We start from the raw sequence: 26,484 nt of genomic DNA, 5'->3' as shown, positions 1-26,484 counted from the left end.
CAGACTAATTAAAAGGGTGCATTTTCAAAAGCAGGGAATGAATATGCAAATGGTCTGTGTCTGCGCGTCCTTTTTACTGAAGTGGTGATAACAATGTGGCTCTAAGCTCTTCTCTTGACTGTGATTTTCTTTATCCACCGTGACAAACAAACAGAAACGATAATCCTATTATATTTTTAATGGCACGGTTTTCTTTTTCTCAAGGCAGTCGGTTAGAGATGTTGTTTTCTTGTGTGTGTGTGTGTGTGTGTGTGTTCACTATTTTCCTCACCGCCTCTGACAGAACTTGAAATCAATTTTCAGCCACTTCTGTCTCAGTCGGCACAGTTTTTCCTGCTAATTCCTGCTTGTGTTTGTCTCCATTGTTGTGGTGTGTGCACGTCCCTGTACCGGTCAACTAAAGGGAGCACGGCTTCCTCCTCCGGGGCAGAATTTGCATAAAGTAGCTTAGCATCACTTACTGTGGGAAAGATACGTCCATTCGGTTTCTTTTGGAAGGTTTACTGAACCTAGACGTTTTGAATACCATGTTGTATTTCTATTTCTCGTATAAGTATCTGAATGAATGTCTCTTCAGTGAAACGCTGTGAAGTTTTATTGACCTCGACCTCAACAGCAATTTGTTTGTACTTCTGCCTGAAAATCCATCTAAATATAATTCAACCGCAAATAGAAGAAATGAGCCATCTGCAACAGTGGCCGGGTAATCGTTTACATTTTTGAACTTTGAACCGTTAAATGGTCTTTCTTACATTTCTGGATAGCTGATTCTATGAAGTGGAACAACGTGAAGCTTTTATTGCTGTATGTGTGCAAAGCTTTTTCAGCAAAATGCTTCACGGCATGCACAAATACTGTCGCATTCAGTTCACATTTTGAACTGAGTGTGTGTAGAAATTTAGTTTTACACTTTGTTTTAAGGCTTCGTATTGTCCGAGTAATTTCCCAATAATTCCTTTGAAAGTTTCCTGGACAGAACCAAGACACATTTTATGGTATTAATTTCAGGAAAAATCGAAATTTCCTTTCCAGTTAAAAGGCCCTAATAAATGCGATTTTATATATGTTGAATAATATGTTTGCCTGTATAGACTTATCACATGTGTGTCTCTTTAGCCGACCTGCTGCGACTTGTAAAACTGTCAATAGCAGCTAATCTAAATGAATTCACTGGTTGTGTAGTAATTGCAGTCAGTCCCTGTAATTATTAGGAATGTACGTACAGTGAAAATTTGTGTTGTCTACATTAATGAATTAACATATTATGCACAAATAGTTTGACTGTCGCTGATGATTTTGTGCAAAATGTGAATGTAAGTGACTCTATCAGTACCTCAGCCTCAGCCTAACCACACCTAGCCATATTTTATTTGCCATATTCTCAAATTTCCCCTTACCTTGAGCATAGAAGAGCAATGCACAGATGTGACAGGGAGTGATAAGTTTGATGATAATAGGCGTTGTAAATTAAAAATATACACATTGGCCCTAAACCTATGATGGCAATAGGTTTGAAAAGATCTTGTGGATTGTGGCTCTATTTTACTAGAAATGAATGTTGTTATGAAACAATCTCAAGGCTCACTTACCAGTTTGTTCTGGACACTTCAGACACATTCGCTGCATCAGCAGTTTGTTCAGCGCGTCGGATACGGCTGAAAATATCCAGAGCGAGCGAGTGAGTGGACCTTGATTTGAGATTGGTTTGTCACATTGCTGTTTCAAAGGTTAATCCACTTTTCATCCCCAGTAAGACAGGTACTCTCTCTCTCCCTCTCTCCTCAAACCAGGTTTTGACAGACACCCCTCAGCCTGCCAAGTTCATACTGTACAAATGGCCACTCATGTTTGCATTCAGCAGCACCAGTCACAGCTGCTTGGACGTCTGACAGGCCCGTCTCGAGTTCAGCAACCCTGTCTGTGTTGACAGCTTTCGCTATTAAGGACACCAGCGGTCCACGACTTCCCACTGAGCCCCCGACTGGTTTAGAGAAACACGGAGTGAGTGTTTTCCTTCTAAACGCTCCAGCTTTGAAAGATCTTGGACGTGAAACACGAGGGCATTAGTGACCATATTTTCATCGTTTTTTATTGATTTCGCTCGTGTTCATTTGCTAACAGCAGGGAGGTTAGAGGTCACCGCTGGATGAAGCCGTGACCTCTAACCATGAAAATGCGTGATATGTTTTCCGGAGTTTGTCGTTCACACAACGCAGCAGGACATTGTATGAGTCCGATTTTCTTTTTTACAACAGCAGGAGAACTTCCGGAACATTCAGGCGAGGGGCATCGCTGTGAACAATCTTCCGGAGATTTTTCACTTGGTCTCTCTCTGACATTTTTCCGGAAACTTTACTGGGGCCGCTGGCAGGGAAAATATCCGGAACCACATTTGCGGATATTTGTGTGTGTGTGTGTGTGTGTGTGTGTGTTAAGCCCCAAAAAGAGGGGGGAAAAAATTGCAATATGAGCCCAAAATGTCAAGTCTTTAAGCATGATACCCTCAAGGAACCACTTGGGCATGGCTGCCTATTTCCTGCTGACAGCACATTCATTTCCCAACTAATACCTGAACTAAGTACCTTCTTCCTGTTGAACTCCAAAGGCTTGTAAACGCACCAGCATTATGTTTTTCCATGCCATGTGTCCTAATCAGGGAATAATGGACTCCAAAAAATGTCCCGACTTCAATAAACACCACAGAGTACTTATGCTGACAATGTTGGAGTTTCATTTGAATTTTTTTTTTCTCTCACCTTCTCCGCTAGCAATGAAGAAAAGTCAACATGTAATTATTGTGGAAGTGTTTGTTTGAATCTTAGTCGACAGAGGTATTTAAGAGTCTGAGCCAAATCCTCGCGCAGTCTCCCTTGAACCCCGACAGAAGACACCGAGACCCCTTTAATCTTGGAGGTAATGCACTGACAAGCTCTTCTGACGCACCTTTCATTTGAAATGTTTTAATGTCTCTTCACATTCTGCTCCTGTCAGCTCCCTCTCCTTTGCTTCTTCAGTCCCCTCACCCCTCTATCTGGAGGTGGGCGTTGTCAGGCATATTAAAGAAGAGAACTTGAACTTACTTCTGAGGAACATCAGTCCAACTTTAATCAGAATTTTAGCGCGGCTCTTTTTTTTTTTTTTTGGAGAAGTTCATTTATTAAAGCGACGGCGTTTGTCACGTCCTGCTCTTTGCACCTGTTCTCGTATTCCCGACGGAGGACGAACCCGTACGTTCCCAGCACTCAGCCATTTAAAAGCTGTTAAAGTACAGTTTGGTGGGCTTCCCGCTTACATCCAGTCAGTCAGGCAAGGGGCTGAGGATGGCCACGGATTATGAGACAGTAGACCCCCAGAACACAGACATGTAAAACGCCCCCCACCTCTTCTACAAAGGTGCTCGACTCCCGGACTGAGAGAGATGCTAAAGGCTTAATAGACCATTTTACTTATGCTTGTGCGTTTTTGCTCAAAACGTCCATCTCTTTGTATTCGTTTTAATCTCTGTATTCTTTTAATGTGTCTTTGTTGTAATTTAGCATCTCTCTGTGGTTGTTTTTTGTTTCATTGTGTGAATTTTGTGTGCCTATTTGTTGTCATTTCGATGGTCTTTGTTCCCGTTTGTGTCTTTGTAGTCCTTTTACTCCTGTCTGTGAGTCTCTTAGTTGTTGGTATAGTAGTTGTTTTGGTGACATTTTATGCTTGGTGGTCTCTGTATGTCAGCCCCGTGATAGGCTGGTACCCTGTCCAGGATTGACCCTGCCATTCTACCAACGTCAGCTGGAATCGTCTCCGGTTGTTTGTCCGTCACAATCGTCCGATTCCAGTTGTAATTTGAGAAAAAGCCTCGGCCCCATGAAAAGGTGTTGAGGGGGAAAAGATTGTTCTATCATGAAGCTACAATCGAAACGTTTCAGGGTCTCGTTTTTTCTTTTTCTTTTAAAGTGAACCTCAAACATTATTTACCTGTCTCTCTTTCATCCTTGTGGCTACATAATGGACTTAACCACGGCTGATCCTTAATCTCATGCACTTTGTTAATTAGAGCTCCTTAATTGTCTGTGTCTTCTCAGACATCAGACTTGTGTAAGAGGATTGAAATGCTTCACATACTGGTTTTTTTTAGACCGATGTGTCTGAATACCGAACTAGACAGGGGGAAGATTGTGAGGATTGTTGAAGTAGCAGGTATGAGGGGGCGATGGGGCTGAAACTGTCCAGCATCCCACTGTGTCCCCGGCAGGTGTCCGCCGTTCACCATATGGAGAGCAATTCACGTGTTGACCATGTTGTAATTCAAAGCACATCACAGCCTTCTGGTGTTATACAGTATGGAGTGTATTTAAAATGGGCATACCTGCGAGTAGAACTGAAACTGAGGTGTGTACTGTACATCCTGGGATCATTCAGCTTTTACTGACTACTGTAGTTCACATCAGGTCTGATAAACCTCTCGTGTAAGTTTCAGTCGAGCATCGTTTCCTAGTGTCTGAATCATTTCTGACATATTTTAATTTGCGTTTTATCTTTAAACAAAAAATATATATGCATGTTTCCTGCCCTTAACCAAGGCCATGATCTTTCCCTAACCTCAACCTTTTATTGCTGCCAGTGCATGAAGGTAAACATTTAAAAGAAAAAAGAATTGTCAATGAACATTTTACTAATTAGCTCAGTGTCATTTTTGCGACTTGCCAGATACGTTATTAATAACGTTTCCCCTTCGTGTTTGTAGAAAACATGATCCGGTTGGTATTATTTGTTCCTACAATTCTTATTTGCTGTTGCAAATTAGTTGAAATTAAACATAACTCAGAGAAGACAAAATTGACACAGCTACAACCACGACGATGTTACATTGCTTCTTTAATCAATACAAATACAACAGATTCAGATCAGCTAAAACTAGAACCAACACTGCTTTTAATCTTCAGTCATACAAAATAAAGTGACGTTGCTGGAAGAAGTGTATTGTGCTTTTATACATCGAATTGCTGCAGAATGGCATAGTTCTCATCTTCAGCCAATCAGCCGCTAGAATTGATCTGAACCGCACAAGTGCATTTAATAATTGTAACAGGAAACTGCCTGGAGACGTATAAAATGCTAAATTCTATTTCCTGAAGACAAACATTGATCGTTAATGTGGATACAGTTTAGCGGCCAACACAGGCCATAACCTTCCTCTGCAGATATTCATGCACACACACACACACACACACACACACACACACAGACGCGTCATTAATGTGTTTCACTTCAAAGTCTTGGCAATTTTCTGATGACATTCACACTCCTCCAGGGTCAAACAACATCTCACTGCCTCCGTATCAATTATTAAATATTTTAAGCAGCATCCCGCCTTCACCTCCGTCATCCCCTCAAGACCGATGCCGTTATCATTTTTGTCAGAGTCAGTTTCCATCTGCATTTGTCATCCCTGCACGCATTTACGAGTTATCAATCGCTGTGTCAGGATGCAAAATAACTGATGTTCTTTGGGGCGGGATTGGATGGGACTATCTGGGGCTTTCAATCAATGCATATTCTCTCTCCCTCCCTCCCTCTCCTGTGCCACTACACCCTCATAAATCCCAAAGCATTGTGGGGCTTTAATGTATTTGTGGGGGGTGGAGGCCCGGCTGTGGGTACAGATGAGGTGGGGGGTCTGGGTGACAGAAGCAGTAGTTATATTATCAAACATTACACCTTAGGGCGAACACGGTATCAAGGGCTTTCAGACTGTGTAAGCTCGGCGCGGTGGCAAAGGAGGAGGCACGGCTACAGCGCGCAGGACAAGAAGGGATTACTTTCTGTCGTCCATAAATCAACTCTCCAGCTAAACTAATCTTTCTGGCTGGGTGACAGAGTAAATACTCAGGGTATAGGGATATAATGTGTGCTTGATGCATCTGGTTATGGCTGCCTGGCTGCACACAGCAAGGGTGAGAGGCTCTCCGCCAGCAGTTACAAGTTAGTTAATGTATAGTTTGCCGCCTGCTCTATCCTTCTCCATCTTGTTTCAGGTGATTGTGGTGAGTCGGCCAGCAGCGCAGTTGTGATACTGTGTGCGCACAGCCCAGATGTGTGTGTGAGTGTGTTATCTCCTGTTACTTTTTTAAAAAAAAATACTTATAAACGTGATGTACATGAATTAAAAAGACAGTTCATTCCTTTTTGTCCTTATTGTTTCATTTTGTTGTTGTTGTTGTTTTTTAATAGAAAATTAGTTTTATAGGTTGTCAGTTTCTGAATACTTTCTTATTCATTTCCAGAAGTAAAGAAAGGGAAGAAGAAAAATCCTGCACATATACAACTAACAAAATGGAAAAATTGTGAAAGTAAGTCTTTTTATTTTTTAAGTTTTTGCAATAATATTATTAGTCTGGGTTGTGTTAAATATATTCTAACTATAATACAGCTTTTTCATTATTAAATTTAATAAAGGGGGCCTCTCAGCTTTGGTTGCTGACCTGGAAAATGACACTTTTAAAACCCTCCTCTGCCGTTTGACAGATGGCTCTACAGTAAAACTGGGAAATGATGGGGGCATTACAGTTTGAGGAAGCAGTACAACACGGTACACGAGGCTCCTTAATGTTTGAGCAGTAGGAGGGGCAACATAATGAGGAGCCAGGCTGAGCCTTCACAGAAGCAATTTGAGTTCAAATCAGACCTCAGGGAAACAAAGGAAGCCCTGGTGACATGTTGCCTGCTCCGGGTAAATCACCTCTCACATTGTGTCTGGGCTGCACCTGATAAGTTGGTAGGTTTTTACATTTTCCTGTGAAAAGGGTTTTGCCACTCTGCTTGAGGACACCACTGGGGCCTCTGGACCTAAATGACAATTTGAAATTGCAGTGTGGCAAAATTGTGCATCATTTTGCGCTCCCTGTGGAAAACAATAATTGACTCAGAAGAGTCATAAATGGCTGTAAAATTGTAACAGGGCGTGGGTTGTTGTCTTTTTTATTAGAAATGATCCGAGCTGATATATACAGTTTCACTGCAAATTCTCACTGAACAAAATAAACCGAAGTAGGAGGTCTATCTTTTTTTCTCATTGCAATGAGATGAGGTGAACATACAAGTCAATTCATCATCCAGGCAATCAAAATAAACGAGTGTGCTAATTTTTAATTAATCGTTTAAATCACTTTTCAAGCAAAAACGTTGTTTGCCAATTTCAATCTCTCAGTTGTGATTATTTGCTGTTTTTACTTTTTATACATGACATTTAAGTGAACATCTTTTAGTTGGACAACTCTCTCTCTTTTTTTTTTTACTAATTTCTAACATTTTATAGATAGAGATTAATCCAGATTATTTGATTAATTAATATATAATAATAATCACATATAATATGTTGATTACAGTTCATGGAATTATCGCATACGTTTATTTATTTTGCCGCTGCCTCTGATCATGTGGTTGAATGTGATGCAGAAAACAGATTATTGACAGGCGTGGAGAACAACAATCACACACTCCATGTTAAATGAGAAATCAGTGGCTGTGACAAAAATTGGAAAAGCAACTATTTGAAGCTGGATCATATATCTATGTATTTATGTATGCATCTATGCATGATCCAGTTGAATTTTCATTTCAGTTCAGTCAGTCAATTTTGGTTCAATTTATTGTCACCAGGATGATCCACTTTGTGTCAGTACAGCTCTCCATTTTTGTATTGATATTAAGCAGAGACAATGTTTACCATGTTTAGTTTAGTACTTTTAGCATTCTAACATTTACTAATTAGCACTAAATAGAAAATTACAGCTGAGGCTGATGGGAACATCATTAGGTTTAATCCCGAATATCAACCTCATGGTGGCGATAGAGGAAAAGTCAGGGGATCACAAGAGTGATTAGGAAGTATCATCTGGCGACGATGAATGTCTGCACAATTATTTATGGCGACACATCCAATAGTGAACGTATAATGGAGCCATGCATGGCTAACAATAACATTATTAAAACATTTAACAGCAGAAACACTCTCTACAGTTTGTTAATAAAGTGCACTGGTGTCCATGCTTCTGTTTACATTTGAATGCAGCATTTTTGCCTACAGGGATTTCGGGGTTATGGACGTACAGGACCTTTAACCTGCCCCGTGTGGTGACCCTGTGCAAACATTCACTTCCTCTTCACATTTATTTAGGGCACTTTCAGTTTTTTTAATTGGCCAAATACTTTGATTAAATTCTGTGGGTATATTGACTTCAATGAGATATTACATGTGGTGGTTTTACAGTTCAAACGTGACAAAAATAGACCAATAAATGAACAAATTAAACAAGAGCCTTAACTGTACCTCCAGAATACTGAGGTCAGGTATGGCACATGGTGAAACCCTAATCTGTCGACCTTCCTTGTGAACACTCACATGTATTTTACCTCCTTTTCTTTTCAGCAAACAGAGCTGTTTGGTTCGTACGTCGACTTCCAATGCGTCTGACCGTCACTGCTCAGATCCAGCTGGCCAGTTGCAATATTGCATTATTCATAAAACATAAACACACAAAATGGATTCCTCTGGTCCACTCCCCACCAAAGTCAGAAGATTAATGATTCACTCTTTAGGTTATAATTCAAAGTTCATCCTCACATACATCATATTTTGAAGCACATAGATTATAAGAGAGAGAACATTTATCATGTGACAGGGCCTACGCAAGCTCTCCTGCACACATAACACACACGCAGGACTCCTGTCTACCACTACACGCACACACACCCACACGTCCATGCACACACAATTTGTTTTAACATCGGGCCCCACCAGAGTGAACCTCCTCCTTCACATCCAGTTATTCTAATTTTATTCAGACACATCTCCTCTGAAGCATTAAAGTGCCGTTTGCACAAACAGATGAGAGATAATAGTCTAAGGAACTGGTCATTCCTTCCCTCTGCTGCCCTGTGAGAGCAGGGAAGATGATTATCATTCATCACAATAATCAAACCATGAGACACACACACGCACAGGATTTCACGCAGCTTCCTGCAACATCTGACGTCCAAAAACTAAAAAGAGCAAGTAAAAGCAAACAGCAGATGGCAAGTGGAAGACGTCAGTGTATATTTAATTATAGTATATATCTCATCATGTATTTCCCTTATATTCTATAGTTACTCTTTCCTTGTTTTTTTCCCAGCATCGGCATTGCATACTTATTAGCAGCAACTCACATATACACTATGTATCTCATTTTATTTGAATGTCAGTACAAATGATTATTATTATCGTGACTTTTTCAAAAGTCAACATTAAGGCTTAGTCATAAAAAGCAAGAGACATTTTTTGGAAAGTCTCTTCTTTACTTTATTGACGAGAGAGAGGATGCAGAGATTTACACCATTCTCATGTTTGTATGTGACATATGCACCTACAGCCTGTTAGCTTAGCTTAGCATCAAGACTGGAAACAGCAGGCCTCGCTCTGCGTTTCAGTCACCGGTCTTTGTGCTACGCTAACTGCCTGCTGGCACTGGGTCCATATTTACTGAACCCTGACTGTGACCATTACATTTATGGACTGTATAAACATGCATGAAATTGATTTTTTTTTTTTAAGTACCAAAAAAAAGGGGGATGGAAGGCTCATCAAAAAGAATTCATCCCTGAATACAACTCTGGTACATTGGATTAACTGCTGGTCATAAATGAAACACAGACTTCATCAACTTTCCAGCAATTTCTACTGACAGCTGATAACCTCTCAAACATCCCAGCAAACATTAGCCCTGCCTCTCAAAATGATAGACTGTATTATGTTCTAATCTTCCCTCAAATACTTGATAAGAAAGGCTAATTTGAGCGCTGATGGAGTTGAGAATGCAGCTGAAGCTCGAGACTATAGATTCAGATATCGTATCATAATCACAAAGAGGCCTGACTGCACACATTTAGAAACAAATTGGTCTCTTCACAAGTCCAATCACAGTTTTAGAGAGTTGATGCCGGGAGATTGAATTCCCTCTAAATTGGCATGGCAATGTCACAGATGCCACTTCAAATGAGGTTTGAACATATATTCATTCTGTAGCTCATTGGCTTATGTTAATCCTTTCCATTTGCCACTTGTCAGCGGCAAGTGTCATTTAGTGTTGCTATCATCTCACAGTCTTTCAGCCTTTCAGTAACTTGCACAAGACGCGTCAGTCTCTCAATCAGGCAGAGAGACTTTTGCATCAGCTTAAACTTTCCTAGATAATAAATTATGCCAGAAATGTATCCAATTTGGCAAAATATGAAGGCTTTTGTATAGAGTGATTTATTGCTCGCAAGTTGGTGATGTGGGGATGTAGTTTCCACACAGCGTTGATGGACTCCGTCCTCTGTGCAGATATACACGTGACAAGGCAAATGGTGCCATTCAACTGAGTATCCTGTGTCCGTTAAAAACGTGCATAACCACATGTTGACGCACTGCAGTGGACGCACATACACCCTCTAATTATGAACTTCATCTGCTGATGATGAGCATGTGGATGGAAGCTCTGGCGCCGCTAATGTATTTTGAGGTGAGCATATTTTTTTCATTCAACTTTTCTTTTTCTTTTAAACATGGAAATTTTAACTTTCATGAATAGTGATGGTCAGAATTCTTTTAGGATGTCTTGGAGAAGGTTCCTCTCAGTGTGGGATGATTCTCGGATGGGGGCACTTTGATGCTGCGCTGGGTCAATGTTCGCTTTTATAATTAATTTGAGAGCATCGATAGTCAAAATAACAGCCTGCTGATGACTGTATCTCACGATGAAGATGTTGCGTGTCACGTATTCACGACAGGCACCAGGCTTGTTTTGTCAACAACCCCTCTGATGGCTCTATCTGCATTACAGCCGAGTGGACAGTACTTGTTCAGCTCATCCAACACTACACACCTTCATCGGCTCTCAATCCTCTCAACACTCATCACAGAGCTCAGCAGTTTCAATAATTTAAACTCCAGGGATCTAGGAAAGAAATGCAGAGTATAATTCAATCCAAGAGAAACACAAGCACAAAGGTTTATGAATTTATTTTATGAATTTTTTTTTTTTTAAATCTCAGTGTGTCTGATTCCTATACATTTCACTTTCAAAGCAACTTGAATGTGCAAACACATGAATGAATTTGTTGAAAAAAGGAACGTTAAATATCCATTCCTTTTCTTTTAATGGTGTGAAGCATATAGGTCTGAAGCCGACCCACTCGCACACACGCGCGCGCACACGCACGCGCACACACACACACACGCACACACACACACACACACACACACACACACACACCTCCTGGCTATGCGTAAATGCAACGCACCCTCTGCCGAAGGCGGTCTATTTAAACCTGCCCGAGGCCACGCCCACTCGCAGCGCAATCGATCCGCTGCACCACACAGGTGTGCGCCGAGTCGGAAACGTAAACCTGCCGCAGACTCTTGTTGATTTCTCTTCTACTGGTGATGAAACGTCCCGCAACGAATCTTACCTGCGAAACAAAGAGACTGGCTGTGTCCGAATTCACCCACTCATTCACTACCCCCTACGATTTCGGACACTGCTTGGAGTCGCGACGGTAATTAAGTATTTGGCGTAGGATTATGACGTAACTACAACGACCCCGGCCGTTGGACGATCCTATTGTATTTAAAATATTTTATATTTATGTCCGTGTTTATTTTCACTATTATTCAATGGTTTTATGACAGACATTAGGCGAAATAGAGCAAGAAGAGAGAGAAGGCTGAGACGTGTTGCTGCACCGCCGTCGACTCGTCTCTTCCCTCCGCCAGCGAGCGCAATGCATCATGGTAAATATTGCTCGGTTACTGACCATCGGATGTCCACTACTTTTCACGATGCATTCTGGGATACATTCAGTGCACTATATAGGGTATATGAAATCTAGGGGGTGATTTAGGACGCCACTACAAAATGGCGAAGGCACTATGATTTCGGACACAGCCACAGTGTTGGAGTCACTTTTGTGAATTGTTTTGTGAAGGGCGTGTTCCTGTTGGCTTCCTGAAATCAACCGATGGGCCTCGGCGCGCACTTTCACAAGCGGAAGTGGAGATTTCCCGCTCCTCTCAATTGGGATAACGTCACATCCGACCATCTGCCACTTCACTTCATCAAGGTGAGTGTTTGCAGTTTGTGCCAACGTGCATATTGTGGGTAATTGCTGTCCTGACGCTGTTCAGTGAATGTGTGTGGTTTTTTAGTTTTTTTCCCCATCAAACTTGAAGGCTGTGGTTTGAGCGCGGGGCTTTGTCGTGGTGGCTTGGTTGATGGATAGACGGTAGATTACAGCTGGTGTGTTGGCCTCTTTATTCAATGTAACGCTTCATCACGGTCACTCGTCCATCTCTGCTGTGCCCAGCTCGCCGTGGCTGTGAGTCGTGAAGTAAATGTACAAATATTAGATTTGTACTCACTCCGTTTTCACCTGACAAATCTTTTCCACGTGACACCAAAGAGTGTCTCAAACTGTCAGGCTGAAGAAGTTTTCTTTTCTTTTCTTTTTACCTACATATATTGCTTGCTTTATTAGTTTCCATAGTAAACCTATAACGGTCATTTTAATCCATATGATGTGCTCTAGTCGTATAATAGAGAACGACTCTGATGTCCATAAATGTTGCTGTTTGTTCAAGTCAGTAAACGAACCAAAGAATGAAGGAGGCAACAACCTTCACATCCTGGTTTTCACCTCAGCCCAGGCTCTGTACTGTAAATCGAAAAACAAAAAATGGTGCAGACCGCACCAAAAATTCAAACCTTCTGCTAGGCTTCAACCTTTATTTACTTCACTCTAAACATGCATCAATAAACACACCGCCTCAGGTCATGCTTTCCACCATTACAAACATTTCCATGTTATTATTGCTCTAATAGGTAAAACCCTGATCGTGTTTATTCAACCTGCACAATGAGAAATCTTTGTGTTTTCCTTGGATTAATTCCCCCCCATGTTTTCATTGGCTGCCTCACAAACACACACACACACACGCGCACACACACACACACACACACACACACACACACACACACACACACACACACACACACACACACACACACACACACACACACACACACACACACACCGATCTACTCCTCGGTTCCCTTGAGGAGCATTGTGGGTAGGTCATATGATCTCACACTACTCATCATCTTCCCTTTGATGAACAAATGAGAAGTCCTGCGCCCTTTGAAGCATATTTTTTTTTGTGTGTGTGGCATGTTCAGGCAATTAATGCATACGCGAAAAGCCAAAGCCAGAGTAGATGAGGAACGATGACAAGGACGCAGGAAGAAAACGAGCAGACGCGAGAGGGACAGAGTCGAGGTTTCAAACTCCATCACCTCTTTCCAGGTGTTTCAGCCCGCATGATTTCGTCTGTGAACTGCAATCAACTTCCTTAATGAAATAAGTAATTAACATATTATAATTGTGCCACAGTTTGATTTGACAGGAATCATTTTCCATATCTAATACTATGCTAATTTAATCTGTTCCCCGTTCGCCAACATGACCTTTTGTGATTAAGTTTCATGGCAGATTTCTTCTGTTTTCCTATGCGTCTCTTTGTGTGTGGGAGGGATTTATTTCAGTTACTGAAAATGAAGATTTGACTGTTTTACTGCACATAGTACAGGAAGTGGCAGGTAGCTGAATTCTCCTGTATTGGATATTATGTTTCCACTGAGCATACATGAGAAATACACCGATCTGGTTTGCAGGATTGTTATTTCTGTAGCTTCTGTAGATAAGTGGGTATTGGTCTTTTTTGTCAACATCATTATATATTATTAATTTTTAGACACTTCAGTGACTATAATTAGAAGGAGTTTTCTGTATTCCACACCCTACCACAAATGATGGCATATTTTCTGCACTTTTTGTCAATTTTAAACACGGCGTACGGTAGAAGAACCTTTTGAAAATGGCTCAGAAAATGAGAGGTCATGTGCTAATGTAACATCTTATTAATGACAAAAAAAATTGTTTAAGCAAGTGCATTTTGGTTTGTAGAAAAACAACACTCTTCTGCTTCTGGCTAGCTTAGTTTAACACAATGGAAAGCAGGGAAAAAAGGCTAGCCTTGGGCTCTCCTACAAAATTTGCACACACTGCTAGAAACGCACTAATGTGATATATATTTAATCTGATCTGAAGCCAAAGTGTAAATAAGCCAAGTTGCCATTTTACTGTGTCGATATTTGGTTACAGAGCCAGACTATTCCCGTCTCCTGAAGTTATGAGAAGCTAAAGATAACTAGCTGCAGTAATTTGCTGGTACGTTTTGAAGTTTAGTATTAGACCTGCTGTCAAGGTTTTTCTGTGGAAAAATACTGTTGTTGTTTCTGGTGAATGTTGAACCAATCGTTGTCTTGCAGTGGGTTTTCATCATCACAATGTTAATTAGAAGAATTTTGGGGGAAAAGATAAGGGATACTAAATCTGCTCCTCTATTTTCGGCAGATGTCCAGAGATCAGGCCTTTTATTGTATGGAAAGAAAAAGTTGTGTTTTTGCATTGCTACAGTAGTTTGAGTTTTAAAACATCACATCGCAGGAGCTGTTGTTGGACTATAGTGTAGCTGCAGCCATGTTTTAACATGTTATTATTACGATTCCACCGTATGTGTCACGCCACTCTCCACTCGCTATTGTCGCAGAAAGGTCGAAATAAATAACCTCAGATAGAACAAGATATTCTCATCGATACAAGAGATAATTCACAAGCGGTAATGTGACTACATATCGTGTGACATATTGTTGGGGTTTTCAGATGGCAGCAGAGTCTGTGGCCTCTTCAGATGCTCCTCCTCCCGGCTCAGAATCAAACTCATCACACTCCGTTCGCTACAAGAAAACAAGCTGCCTTCAGCTATCAACACACTAGCAATCATGCTCTTGAGGGGGTGTAGTTGTGATGGCCACAGGAGACCCCAGCTCTCATGATCACAAGTTTTCATGTTCGTGAGGAATTTACCCTCCAGAAAGAACAAAATAAATATCATTTTACGTAATTACAGAAGGTCAAGCAGTCTGCAAGGGGATGCAGTAAGTGGAGAGGAAGTAATCAGAGCAGCAGTCTGGCGTTAGGAAGACTGACAGAATATGCGCCAGCTAGTAACGAGACAGCGTATATCGCCGAGGATTCTTGTTTGGATGATGGCTCCGAGGCCTCGGGCAGCGCTGACAACATTACCACACTCTTCAGCTGCGATACACAATGCTCATGTCATCATCGCCTTGGTGTGGCAATGCCCATTTGAGACTTGACACTGTTGCTGTTTTAGAGTGTCACTTAAGGTTTCAGGCGTGAGCTTATTAGTTCAATCAGACTCAGCGCAGTGCTTAGTGTGTGCCAACTTAAAATCAAATCTAAGCATGTTGTACTCGAATTCCAACTTTGCCAAATCTCCCCGTGTGGCTCTTTGCGGTTGAGACTCAAATTAGATGTCTCTGAGTAGATGTGGTGGTGCACGGCAGCCACGGTGACGGATCTGAGAGGAGATTTTAAATTCATCTCCGCTTATTCGGAGGAAAGTGCAGCAGTTTTAGTTGGTTCAAATTCAGTGGCACTTAAGAATAATATTCATATTATTTAGGTACAGTTGTCTGCTGTTGTCATGTGCAGTTTTGTTGTCCTTTTTGATTTGTCTCAATCCCCCTCCTTCAATATTTCTCCCCCTCCACTTTTCTGCGCAGCAGAGTCAGTAACTGCCACAATCACAGCCTGTGCTGTGGATCCTGACGTGAGAACTACCAAGACAAATAACTGAGGTGAAAATATATTTGCTATGTGACTTGAGCAATAAACTTAACTCGGGCATATGATCAATTTTCTTTTCTATAAAGTGTGGAGAACAGCTTGTCTATTTGTTCCCAGCCATGTCTGAGCCATATTAAATGTTTGTCTGTTACATAATGATCTGTTGATTTTTCATACTTAGTTTTGTTTTCTCTAGCAGCTGTGGCTCAGAGAGTTAACTTGGCCTGGATTCAAAATTGCCAATGTTTTTTTGAGAAAGACACTTAAAACAATAAAATACCCCAGCATATGTGTATGCAAACAAACATTTCTGTGCATAAGTTATCAGCTAAATGAATATAATGTAATGTAATTCAGTATTTTCCACATCTAATATTTTGGGCATCATGTTGCCCAATGCAGTTGCCCTAACACATTTCAAATTAATATCTGCCAGCTACATTATGACACTGCAAACTCAAACTGTTGATTATGATACATGATGATATCGTCATGGAGCAAAATGCATTGCTTCCATTATCCTAACTCCATTTTAAATTTTCATTATTGTCTGTTTGACATTGCCAATGTCAGACAGACAGGTACAAGCCAACAAGCCAATCAGCATTTGTCAAGAAAATCTTTAGTGAACTGTCACCATATTTTACACGCAGTGTGATGTTGTTCAAAAGGGAAATGGACATTGTGCTCTGAGAGATCCATCCATGCACTCCCTCCAGTGTGTCAGAACTGAAAACATCCTCACATTAACAAGTTGAACGTGTTCGCATCATCTCAAGCAACATAGCCGCATCAGTGACAACATGTTAAAGACATCTGGCTTGTGAGCGATCAGGAAAACAAAGTGTTTCTGAATATTCAGACGCACGCGTGTCCTCACAGAATAAGAATACTGACGAGTTGAATAGCCATTTTACTGTCACACTTTGTCACAAAGCAAAAACTTCTCTAAAATATATTCACTCCGGTAACTCAAATTCAGCATATGCTCATCACTTCCAGTTAATATATCTATTTAGATACCTCTTGTTTGAACATCTAGTTGTATAACTCGTGCGTGTGCGTGCATGCAAGGGAAAAGAGCCTAGGTTTGGCATGACACAGGCTTGTTGTTCTACAAAAGAGAGCAGTGCTGGAGAATCATTCTCCTCTGTGTTTTCCCTCTTCCTCTCCCCAACTCCCACCCTTACTCCCACCCCCACGCCCTCGTTTCCCCTGCAGTCTGTGTGAGTGGTATCCATCTGTCAGTTGTCAGTGCCAGGGAGTGATACAGAGAGCTGTCACTTCTCGTCAGCCCGCATAGCTGAGGCCTTTTGCAGCTGCCCTGCCTGACTCGGGGCCAGAGGAAGTGTGTGTGTGTGTGTGTGTGTGTGTGTGTGTGTGTGTGTGTGTGTGTGTGTGTGTGTGTGTGTGTGTGTGTGTGTGTGTGTGTGTGTGTGTGTGTGTGTGTGTGTGTGTGTGTGTGTGTGTGTGTGTGTGTGTGTGTGTGTGAAAAGCAAAGGGTATACAGGGGGCAGTGAAGCAATTAAACTGGAGACAATTGCAGGAAAGCTGGAGAGAGATTGGAACCAGTGCAGGACGCACAACAGACTGTAAATATCACATTACCTTAATATGCTCAGCACTGTGTCACTATGCGCTCCACAGGACATGAATTCATCCGTGACCTTTATCAACCTCTGTTGGTGACCAGCGGGAACTGCAACAACATTTAGTGAAATATTCTTCTCCTGTTAAAGCGTCTGGTACTGTTTATCCCCTTGGAGGAGGACTAGTACTAGGACAATACTCCAAATAAAATAAAAATCAATCAAAAATGGATTTACGACTTGTCGTTCAATCCAGCACCGTACAGGCTAATGCCAGCGTTCTCACTGTGGCTCCGGATGTGTTTGTGCAGCGACAACCACACAACAGATGGACGAGCCTGTGAGTCATAAGAAAACCACAGAGTTATTGTCAATGTAGTTGTTCCACAGAGAGAGAGAGAGAGACACACAACTCACAAGCTCCTCATAACAAGTTACAAAGCAACTTGAAATGCATCGCATGCAAGCACCACAAGTGAATCCTTCTTTTTGCTGTTTGGCCCGTGTCAATCTGCCAAATTGAAGTTTATTTGGAACCCACAGCACCGGCCAAATCCCTCCCAGCTCCATTCACAGGACGAACAAGGCTCTTAATGTATTAATGGGCCCACAGTAATTAATAATACAGTGGGTAAATGACATGAAAGCATTAAACATTAATGTAGTGACTCAATAAAAAAAAGGGGGGATACGTAATTTTATTATAGACTGATGTAATGAGCCCTAGTAACATCAATTATTGGGTCTATTGCAGTAATAACAAAGGAGGGAATGTAGATTGACTTTTTTTTTGATTTGACAAAATGAAAAGTTGTACAGTGGAGAAATGAAATTAATTAAGTGTAAATCATGATTTTTAAATGGGGAAGAGGTGGAAGTGGAGACTGGAAATGACCTGAGATTTGACTACTTTGTCCTTAAACAGAGAAAAATAATTGATTCCATATACTGAGCTGGAAGCAGCAGTAAATATGGGTCATGAGGGAGAACTATGAGGTGGAAAGGTACAATGTGTCAAGAGCCGTTCAATCCTTGACTTCACCATCACTATGCTCTTCGTAACAGCCGCATGACTCAGATGCCATTTTTTTGGAATTTACTGGATGTTGTTTCAGTTTTTCCCCCCCACATTACTTTTTCTCAGAATAAGGCGAGTTAAGGTGTAAACAAATGTGCTTGTTAATTGTTTTTTAACATCCAAAAACTGTCTTTGACAATGGATATAAAATTGTGCATAGGCAACATGAACAATAATACTGTACATGTACAGTGAGGACAGATAAATCAGTTTGACACCATCGCCATTCTGAGAGGATATTGATTATGAGTTGGTGATTAGAAAAACTGATTCAAGCCACAAAACAATTACTTATCAATTTGAAACTACTACTTAGCGTTCTCAGTATTTATTAATCTGTATTCATATCTTTTTCTGATATACTGTTCAGAGCAGCAGTCTGCTACAACAGAACTGGCCACTAAGTGCCTGTAGTTTTTGTTCTTTAAATGTCAGACCCTTTTGTTCAGAAATCTATTTTGTGAAGTTATTACAAGTAAATCACAGTTGCCCTCGCATTAAAGATACGCGTCTGTTGACAAGGGCACAAAACCGATCGTATGTGCACGGCTTTCATCTTGCAGTGTAAACTTATTCATTTTCCCCACTCTGACGTCAGTGTATATTTCTTCACCTCTTTCCCTTCTGGGCCTTTCAGATGAGGCGACCTTCAGGAACATTGAAATGACAAGCATGACGAGTCCTGTGTAGTGGTGAGGGATCCAAGAGCTGAGCCTCGGGGGCCCTCACCGTGAGAAACACTTCTTTCACTTTATCTTTCATCTCTCTGTTGAGTCATTTCAAATAACTCTAAAGGGAAACAAAGATAACCCAGAGTCACTGCAGCTTCGCTATTGGTAGAAATCCAGTTTAAAACGGCTTATATTGATTTGCTGTTGCAATGAGAGAGTTTATTTCTGTGAGACGTAGAGAAACGTGCAGGTTTTCCTTTTTTTATGCTGAACTACCAGTAAATTTGTGCATGGAGGTTGCAACTGAAGCTCTGCTTTGTAGAAGAGAAACTCTTGTTGTCAGTCTATGTCCTCTCTCCTTTTCCTTTTGTTTTGTCAAATAAGATGACTAATTTGGCAACATGATTGCCACCTTCAGCAACGCTATAATTCAGAACGGAGCTATTACGGTGAACATTTCAGAAGAAAAATGTTCACATCCCAGCAAAATGCCGACTCAGCAGAGTTTATGAATCATTCGGTAACACTACATGAGCACAGTCACAGCACCTGAGTTTTACAGCCGGAGAATAATACACATCAGTGGGGAAATGTCAGTTTATTGTGCAATGCTGAGGAATTGTGTGTTCAGTGGCATTTTATGACCAGGTCAGGAGGCCTTCTCTGCAGAAAGTGCACTGTAAATATAGTTTTGTGGCTTTTTTTCCCCCCACGGTGTAGATATTATAATTAATAGATTGTTTTACAGCTCAAAGTTGATGGAAAAGCAGAAGGCTCATCACAGTTTTCTTCATGCTGCTTTCCTCATATTACACAATCAGCTGTCTCATCAGCTGGCATCAATTCTTAAAAACACCCTTGGTCTGCTCATATCGTTTTTCCCGAGCTTTCAACCACATCTCATAGTTTAGCTCTGAGGACAGAGTTTGCACAGTATTTGATCCTCAGAGGAAAGAAACACTGAAATGCAGATGAAAGTGGAATTTGTGTCATATATGTTCTTCCTATAACAAATAGTCCTGACAGCTAAAATGTAATCTTTTAGTGCTTGAGTTTATACAAATCGCTCTATAAATCCAATGTATTATTATTAATTTCAGAGAGAAATTGGAGACAGAGACGGAGCAATAACGGTCCTCCGTCAGACTCCGACAAGGGCAGTTGAGGTTGGTGCCATAGCTTCAGTGTATCATATATCAAGAGGATATCTGCAGTGCACATTGTGACTCAATGTTAAGATGAAGCCATAGGGGTCGATAAGAAAATAATTATAGAGGCACCTGAAAAGACCAAAGAGCAAAACATATCTTGTTCCACTCTCCTTATGCTTCATATAATTGTATAAAGATTCATAATCCTACTATCTGGCCCAGTAATATATTCTGTTTTTAAGGAACATTTCTCTGATCTAAGAACGTCTGTGTGTGTGTGTGTGTGTGTGTGTGTGTGTGTTGGTTCATTGTGTATTTAGTGTGCGAGCGCCTGATGCGTGACATTAGCAGGATAAATAAAAATCAAATTCTGTTTCGAGACGGGAAAAACATTGCACACCTTTTAAGAAAACTCTCTTCAAAGCCTCACCACTAAAGCTAGAAATTCCTTCCTGAGGCATCAGTAAAATCAAAAACAACAAACACCGCACTTATGCCCCTGTTTAGTTACTCAAATTTATTTATTTTTTCGAGCTCAAAAGGAACTGTACTCCAGCAGGAGAGAGAACCTAGTATAAAAAAAAAAAGTTTCAAAGCACAAACAAATAAACTACCCTGTAAGAATTTATGAGTTCTTATCTTTCTAATCTCAGCACGTTCGAGGCAGACGCCTGCAGAGCTTCTTTTTTTTTTTTTTTAACTGCGGTGGTGATTTTTGACAAAAGGTTGGCAAATTGTGACAAATCACTTAATCCTAAATTTGCATCATCTTTGGTGGGCTACACCAGCATGAATGGATTAATAACAATAACAAGATTTGGGTAAATTATATTTCATTCAAACTGAATCGTGTGCTGTGTCGCAGAATTTAGACACAACCGTAGATTAGTAAAAGTCATCTTCCAGATTTCAAAATAACAATACAGCCAAATGAAAAACAAAAACAAAATTGAAACCGCAGTTTGTGTCACCGCTGGAGCAAAGTGTTCAAGGTAACAAACACGCATGTTGGCTCTTCTAGTGGATGGAGGAGGCTTCACACCACCCAGGAGAGAGAGGCGGAGAGAGGGAGACGCAAGGAGTTCTTGCCCTATATAGACGTCCCCATGGGAAGGGTTGAGAATCTTTGATTCTCTTTGAGTAGACATTTTGTCATGTTTTATATCGTTCAACCAATAAAACACAAGTCCTTGACTAAAGACTTGGACTCCCCCTGGACGTCTGCTCTACATGGGCAGAAATCAGACGCTCTCCTCCTCCGTCTCTTCCCACGTCCGCAATTACCTAATGCACTGTTTACTGCCCAAAAGCTGTTAATTCACCGTACATTAAGAATATTTAATGCTCGTGTGAAGGGCGATTTTAAATCTTGTCATAGGTGAATTTGTGCCAATCCCTCTTTATAGCCCTGCTTTGGACAATATCTGACACCGTCTCTAACTATCTGTTCTAGAAACGCGTCAGTGTAGAACAAGCGGTACAAGCTAAGAGGGAGCTGGAAATAATAAAGTTCAAAATGTCTATCTGCCGTCCTAACAATTTTAAGGGGGAGAAATTATGATTTTAGAATATTTTAATGGTATAGTAAAGTTAACATCAACAGCAGTCTTAAGCGTCCACATGCTCATCATAGCTCATGGTTTGGTAACCTTAGTTATGCTTCTTAACGTTTTCCAATTAGGACTTCAACGTAAAGTACATTTGAGGCTGAATGGGTGAAAGACACAACTGTACATCCCATCATGTGACAACAACATGCAGCGTTGCATCAGAGTTTTTCTCTGCATGAATCATCTCTCGGACAAATTAAACAAACAGATTCTCCTGCAACTGAATTAATACATGCTTTTTTGCTTAAAACTAATTTAGGACTCATTTTACAGCTACAGATATGATATTATCCTGCAGGTGACTGAATCCCTTCCACCGACTGTTTTTTTTTTTTTTTTGCCTGTTGCTGTCTCACTACCTCTCAGGAATCTTAAAAGGTGAGCGGAGGGGGAGTTTTATTGTTAAGTGGGCTTGGACACAGTAAAGATCCAAGAGCTGGTGTTTAACAGGACTATTAACGACGAGATGGGAGATCGATACAGCAAGGTAGAGAGGATGCGCATCTCTGTCACTGTGATGTGTTATTAGTGCCCGACACAGGATGGGATCTGGCTTCTCTCCAGTTCCTGGGCCTTGTCATGTACTTTGCTCTACAGCAATTAAACCAAAGCCCCTCTTTCCACTCTGCGCTACAAATTCAAAGTGTGTAAATAACCAATTCATAAATTACAGAGGCATTAACAATTGTCGGTGTGCACTGTGATCTTTGACATTTGTCTGAGAGAATTATTTTTGGCACAATGGAGATATTATCTTTTTAACAGCTGTAGTAGACGGTTGTGATACCCTCACGGTCCTAGATAATGCAGAGAGACTCTCTCATATCCATACCTATAGACCGGTTACTCTTTATTTTCTCTTATAGGAGTGCTCCCTCTCATGTGCCATTTGAGGTTAAAGCAACTTTTGAAGATGCAATCGCTGAAATTTCTTTTCTATTTGCTTAATGTGAGTGCTCCAGATTGTGAGGACCAACTGTTTAATTTTCTTGGATTCCTGCGTGACACTAGGTCAGAAGAATAAATGTCAGCAGGCCCTCATCATTCAACTCAAGAATACAGCTACTAACTTAGACTTAGTTCAAAATGCAGAACCAACCTGCACTGAAATTGTCATTTTATATAATCACCAATGTTGAGTAAACCAGATTCTATGATTAGCTGTGAAATGGAGACTCCACAAGAGTCACACCCTGTTAAGTTTCAGGTTTACTAGGGGCAAGTATAAGATTAAGCTCCATTACATTTAAACAAGTCGCATCCAACTGCATGATGGAAATATAAACTGAGAGTGAGAGTGAGAATGGCTAAATTTAGGTTAATTATGATTTAATATGAAACTGAAAATATAAAATTTGAGTGTCATTTTCTATTCAATTCAATTTTATTCATATAGCGTAAAATCACAACATACCTTATCTCAAGGTACTTTACATGATGAGGTTGAGACCTCACAATAGAAACCCAGCAGTTCCCACAATGAGCAAGCACTTGGCCACTGTGGAGGAAAGACATTTCTAGCAGAACCACACTCAGATGTGGGCTGAACCGGTTGGGGTAAGAGGAGAAAAATGGGGCAAAGAGAGGAGAGGAGGATAGAAAGTGGGGGATAATACAACAATACAATAACAAAACAATAAAGAAGAAGGATTATCAAAGAGGACGTATCTGATGGCTCTACTTTGACACAAGCAAGACCTGAATTTGTTTTTATGCATCTCTGTCACCAACTTATATCGACTTCTGCCAACAGATCTTAGTAAACAACATGCAGGTGATGAATGCTGTGGGTCTGGGTTGACCGTCTGGGTTTGATAGCCTTTTAGACAATTAGTATTTTTAATGGAGTCTTCAGACTACAGCTTGTGTCTATGTATAGTGGTTGGACGTCGATCCTTCTGATGAAAACTGAGGTTGTAACGCTGTCTTAACCTCCCACCATCACTCTGCCACAATTCATTCTACTTTTTTTTCTGTTTGTTGTTTGTGTTTTATCATGTCAGAGATATGTACATTGATTTTTCCTCTCTCTCCTCCTCCTCTTTGAAAGTGTGTCATAAGTGAGGGTGGACTTCCTGTTTGAGTTTGTCCTCCAGATGTCTCCGTGAACTCCAAATGCTCTCAAACGCTGTCTCATACCATCATCCTTCTTCATTCCCACTAACAATTAGGTAATGAAATATTGATTTTTAGTTAGATTCATATTGATGCTATTAGCTTTGCATTGATAAATCACTGATGCTGGGAGCCAGACCAGGAAGACATTACTGTGTGTTAATCTGATGGATATGCCTTCTTCTTCCTGCGTGTCTCTCTCTCTACCTGGACTGTCACAATCCATCTTCTACTGTGTTTAGTGCGGGTTCATGAGGATGGTTTAACCAAGTTCCTCTTTTCCACTATATTTAGGTGTCATTATTGGTTGTGAATTGAGGATGCACATTTGTCGTGACGTATAACAAAGAGAGAGATAATATAAAGAGGTCAAAAGTCAGTAGGTTTGTGGGACCCAATGATATTTGCTTGTGGCATTTTCATACAAAGCTGTGCTTATTTGTCAATGAGTTATTTCTACCTTCTCAGATGGTTTCATTTAAATCTATCTATCTATATATCTATCTATATCTATCTATCTATCTATCTATCTATCTATCTATCTATCTATCTATCTATCTATCTATCTATCTCTATCTCTCTCCCAGGACGTAAAGAAGTGCACATCAACCAAATAAAAATATTAAAAATATTTATGAAAAAAGACAATGTCTTAAGATAAATGGAAGATGTTTAAAACATTTATGCAAAAACAAAGTGTCTGACAGAGATGGAGGGTGAGAGAGAGGGAGAGACATGGAAGGCAGATCAGCGATGGCAATTTTGACGATCAGTATATATGATGGGTTAAACCTGATGTCAAATTACTATTTTGCTTTAACATTTAGCCTGACTTAAACCAAAATCTATCCCCTAAAACGAAATTTTAACCTTAAACCACCTGTTTAAAAAGAACACTCCCAGAATAAAGTCACTTTACAGTACTGTCTAAAGCTCAGAATGGTTCTTGTGAGGACAGCAGTACAACACACACACACACCCACTGTCCTGACAGCTGTCACTCCAATCGGCCACCAGTCCGTCTCTCCTCTCCGCTCGACAACAGCCAGGCGTTTCCCTGTCAGACAACATATGCCACTGCATTTCTCCGGCTCCGAGCTGCCTGACATTATCTACTCTCAGGCCCCGTGGCCAGCACCAACTCTCAGCCCCTCTTGCTGTTGGCACTGCGAACATGATCTCTGATGTCTCTCCGGCAGCTAACTGATGCTGTCACTGCACCAAGATATAACGCGACCCACTGACAAACACACTGTGACAAGGACATACAGGCACACACATGCACAGACGCACAAGTACTCATGCCTTGTCGATGTGCTAGACGACAGCAGCTGAGAGTACAACCTTTATTCAGTATTTATTTTCTCCTCCGGGTTCCACCAACCAGATGAGGTCAGCTGCAAATATGTCGACGGTCACAAAATATATTACAATCCAAATGCGATTCTGTGACTGACTTATTTTGTTTTTTTGTTACCACATACCCATGTTGTATTTTAAAAAAGCTGAAAGTTTCCTGTGGATTCAGTTTGGCCAAGTTTGAAATGGACCAGATCTGACCTCTCATGAAAAAAAGGACTGAAAGACAGAAAACTGTCAGACGACCTAATCCATAATTCGAGGCGTTGTTGTTGTATACATAGGCAGCTTATAGAGGGGGTTTTAGGGCAAACCCTTTAATGGGTTAGTGGTAAGGGGAAAAAATTGAGAATAAGAAATATAATTCCACATGTAGCAGTTGTATAGAAAGCGAGCAATTTAACCAAGAGGGGGTGGAATTTGTATTTGTAGATATTGCCTTCCATCTGCTGGTAGAAGTGGTGAACTACAGCAAGTATGAGGCCATGCTCAGATCAAAGGCCATTTGTCAGAAAAATACTTATGTTACAGAATTACTTATCGACCAATGATCTTCGTGGACTCTGGCATATAACTGTCTCCATTCTACTAACATAATAATTTGGAGTAGTGTGACAGCTAAATACAAGCATGTGTTTATGTCAGTGGTACCCTTTAAAACAAAGAGATTTAAACTTGCGATCCCTTGTCACAAGTTGCGTACATCTATAAGATGTGGCCTCTCACATCCGGTTTGCTGGTAAAAAAATTCTACCAGCAAAGAGTATTGTTCAGAATAAGGAAGACAAAACTATATTTCTTATAGCTGCGTTTTAAATATTTTTTTACCTGCACCTCCTCAGATTGATCCTCCAGAGAATTGTTGGGAACCGGTGCTGTATATCATTTGCATGAAATATTCTCAGAACTCGTCTTAAACCTCCAGAGATTAGTTTGTCAAAACAACAGGTCATGTGTATTTGCCAAAGACTGATGCATTTTATATATTTATTTAAAGGAAGTCAAATCAGAATCTGTTTGTGTACTAGTATCACTATCAAACCTTACAGGGACATTATGGGGGTTAAGACTTGGTTTAATGGTACAGGAGAGAATTAAGTTTAGATCAGGGCTAGTTTGAGGGTGAGGGTAATG

General features: G+C 40.7%; 2 long non-coding RNA genes across 2 annotated transcripts in view; both read left to right on the top strand.

Annotated features, from left to right (window-relative positions):
- The first annotated feature begins 11,298 nt into the window (after positions 1–11,298).
- Positions 11,299–26,484, top strand: part of LOC118292075 — a 57,573-nt gene continuing 42,387 nt past the window's right edge. The window contains exon 1 of the long non-coding RNA XR_007030328.1: positions 11,299–12,129. This is a non-coding gene — a long non-coding RNA (uncharacterized LOC118292075). The remainder of the gene's footprint in view (positions 12,130–26,484) is intronic.
- On the top strand, positions 13,257–26,316 carry LOC118292073. The gene is made up of 3 exons (XR_004786826.2): positions 13,257–13,426; positions 20,216–20,281; positions 23,927–26,316. It is a non-coding gene; the product is annotated as an uncharacterized LOC118292073 (long non-coding RNA).

The sequence above is a fragment of the Scophthalmus maximus genome, chromosome 22 (genome assembly GCF_022379125.1).
Source record: "Scophthalmus maximus strain ysfricsl-2021 chromosome 22, ASM2237912v1, whole genome shotgun sequence".
NCBI classification, from domain to species: Eukaryota; Metazoa; Chordata; class Actinopteri; order Pleuronectiformes; family Scophthalmidae; genus Scophthalmus; species Scophthalmus maximus.
This window is presented reverse-complemented; position numbering and strand designations above follow the sequence as displayed.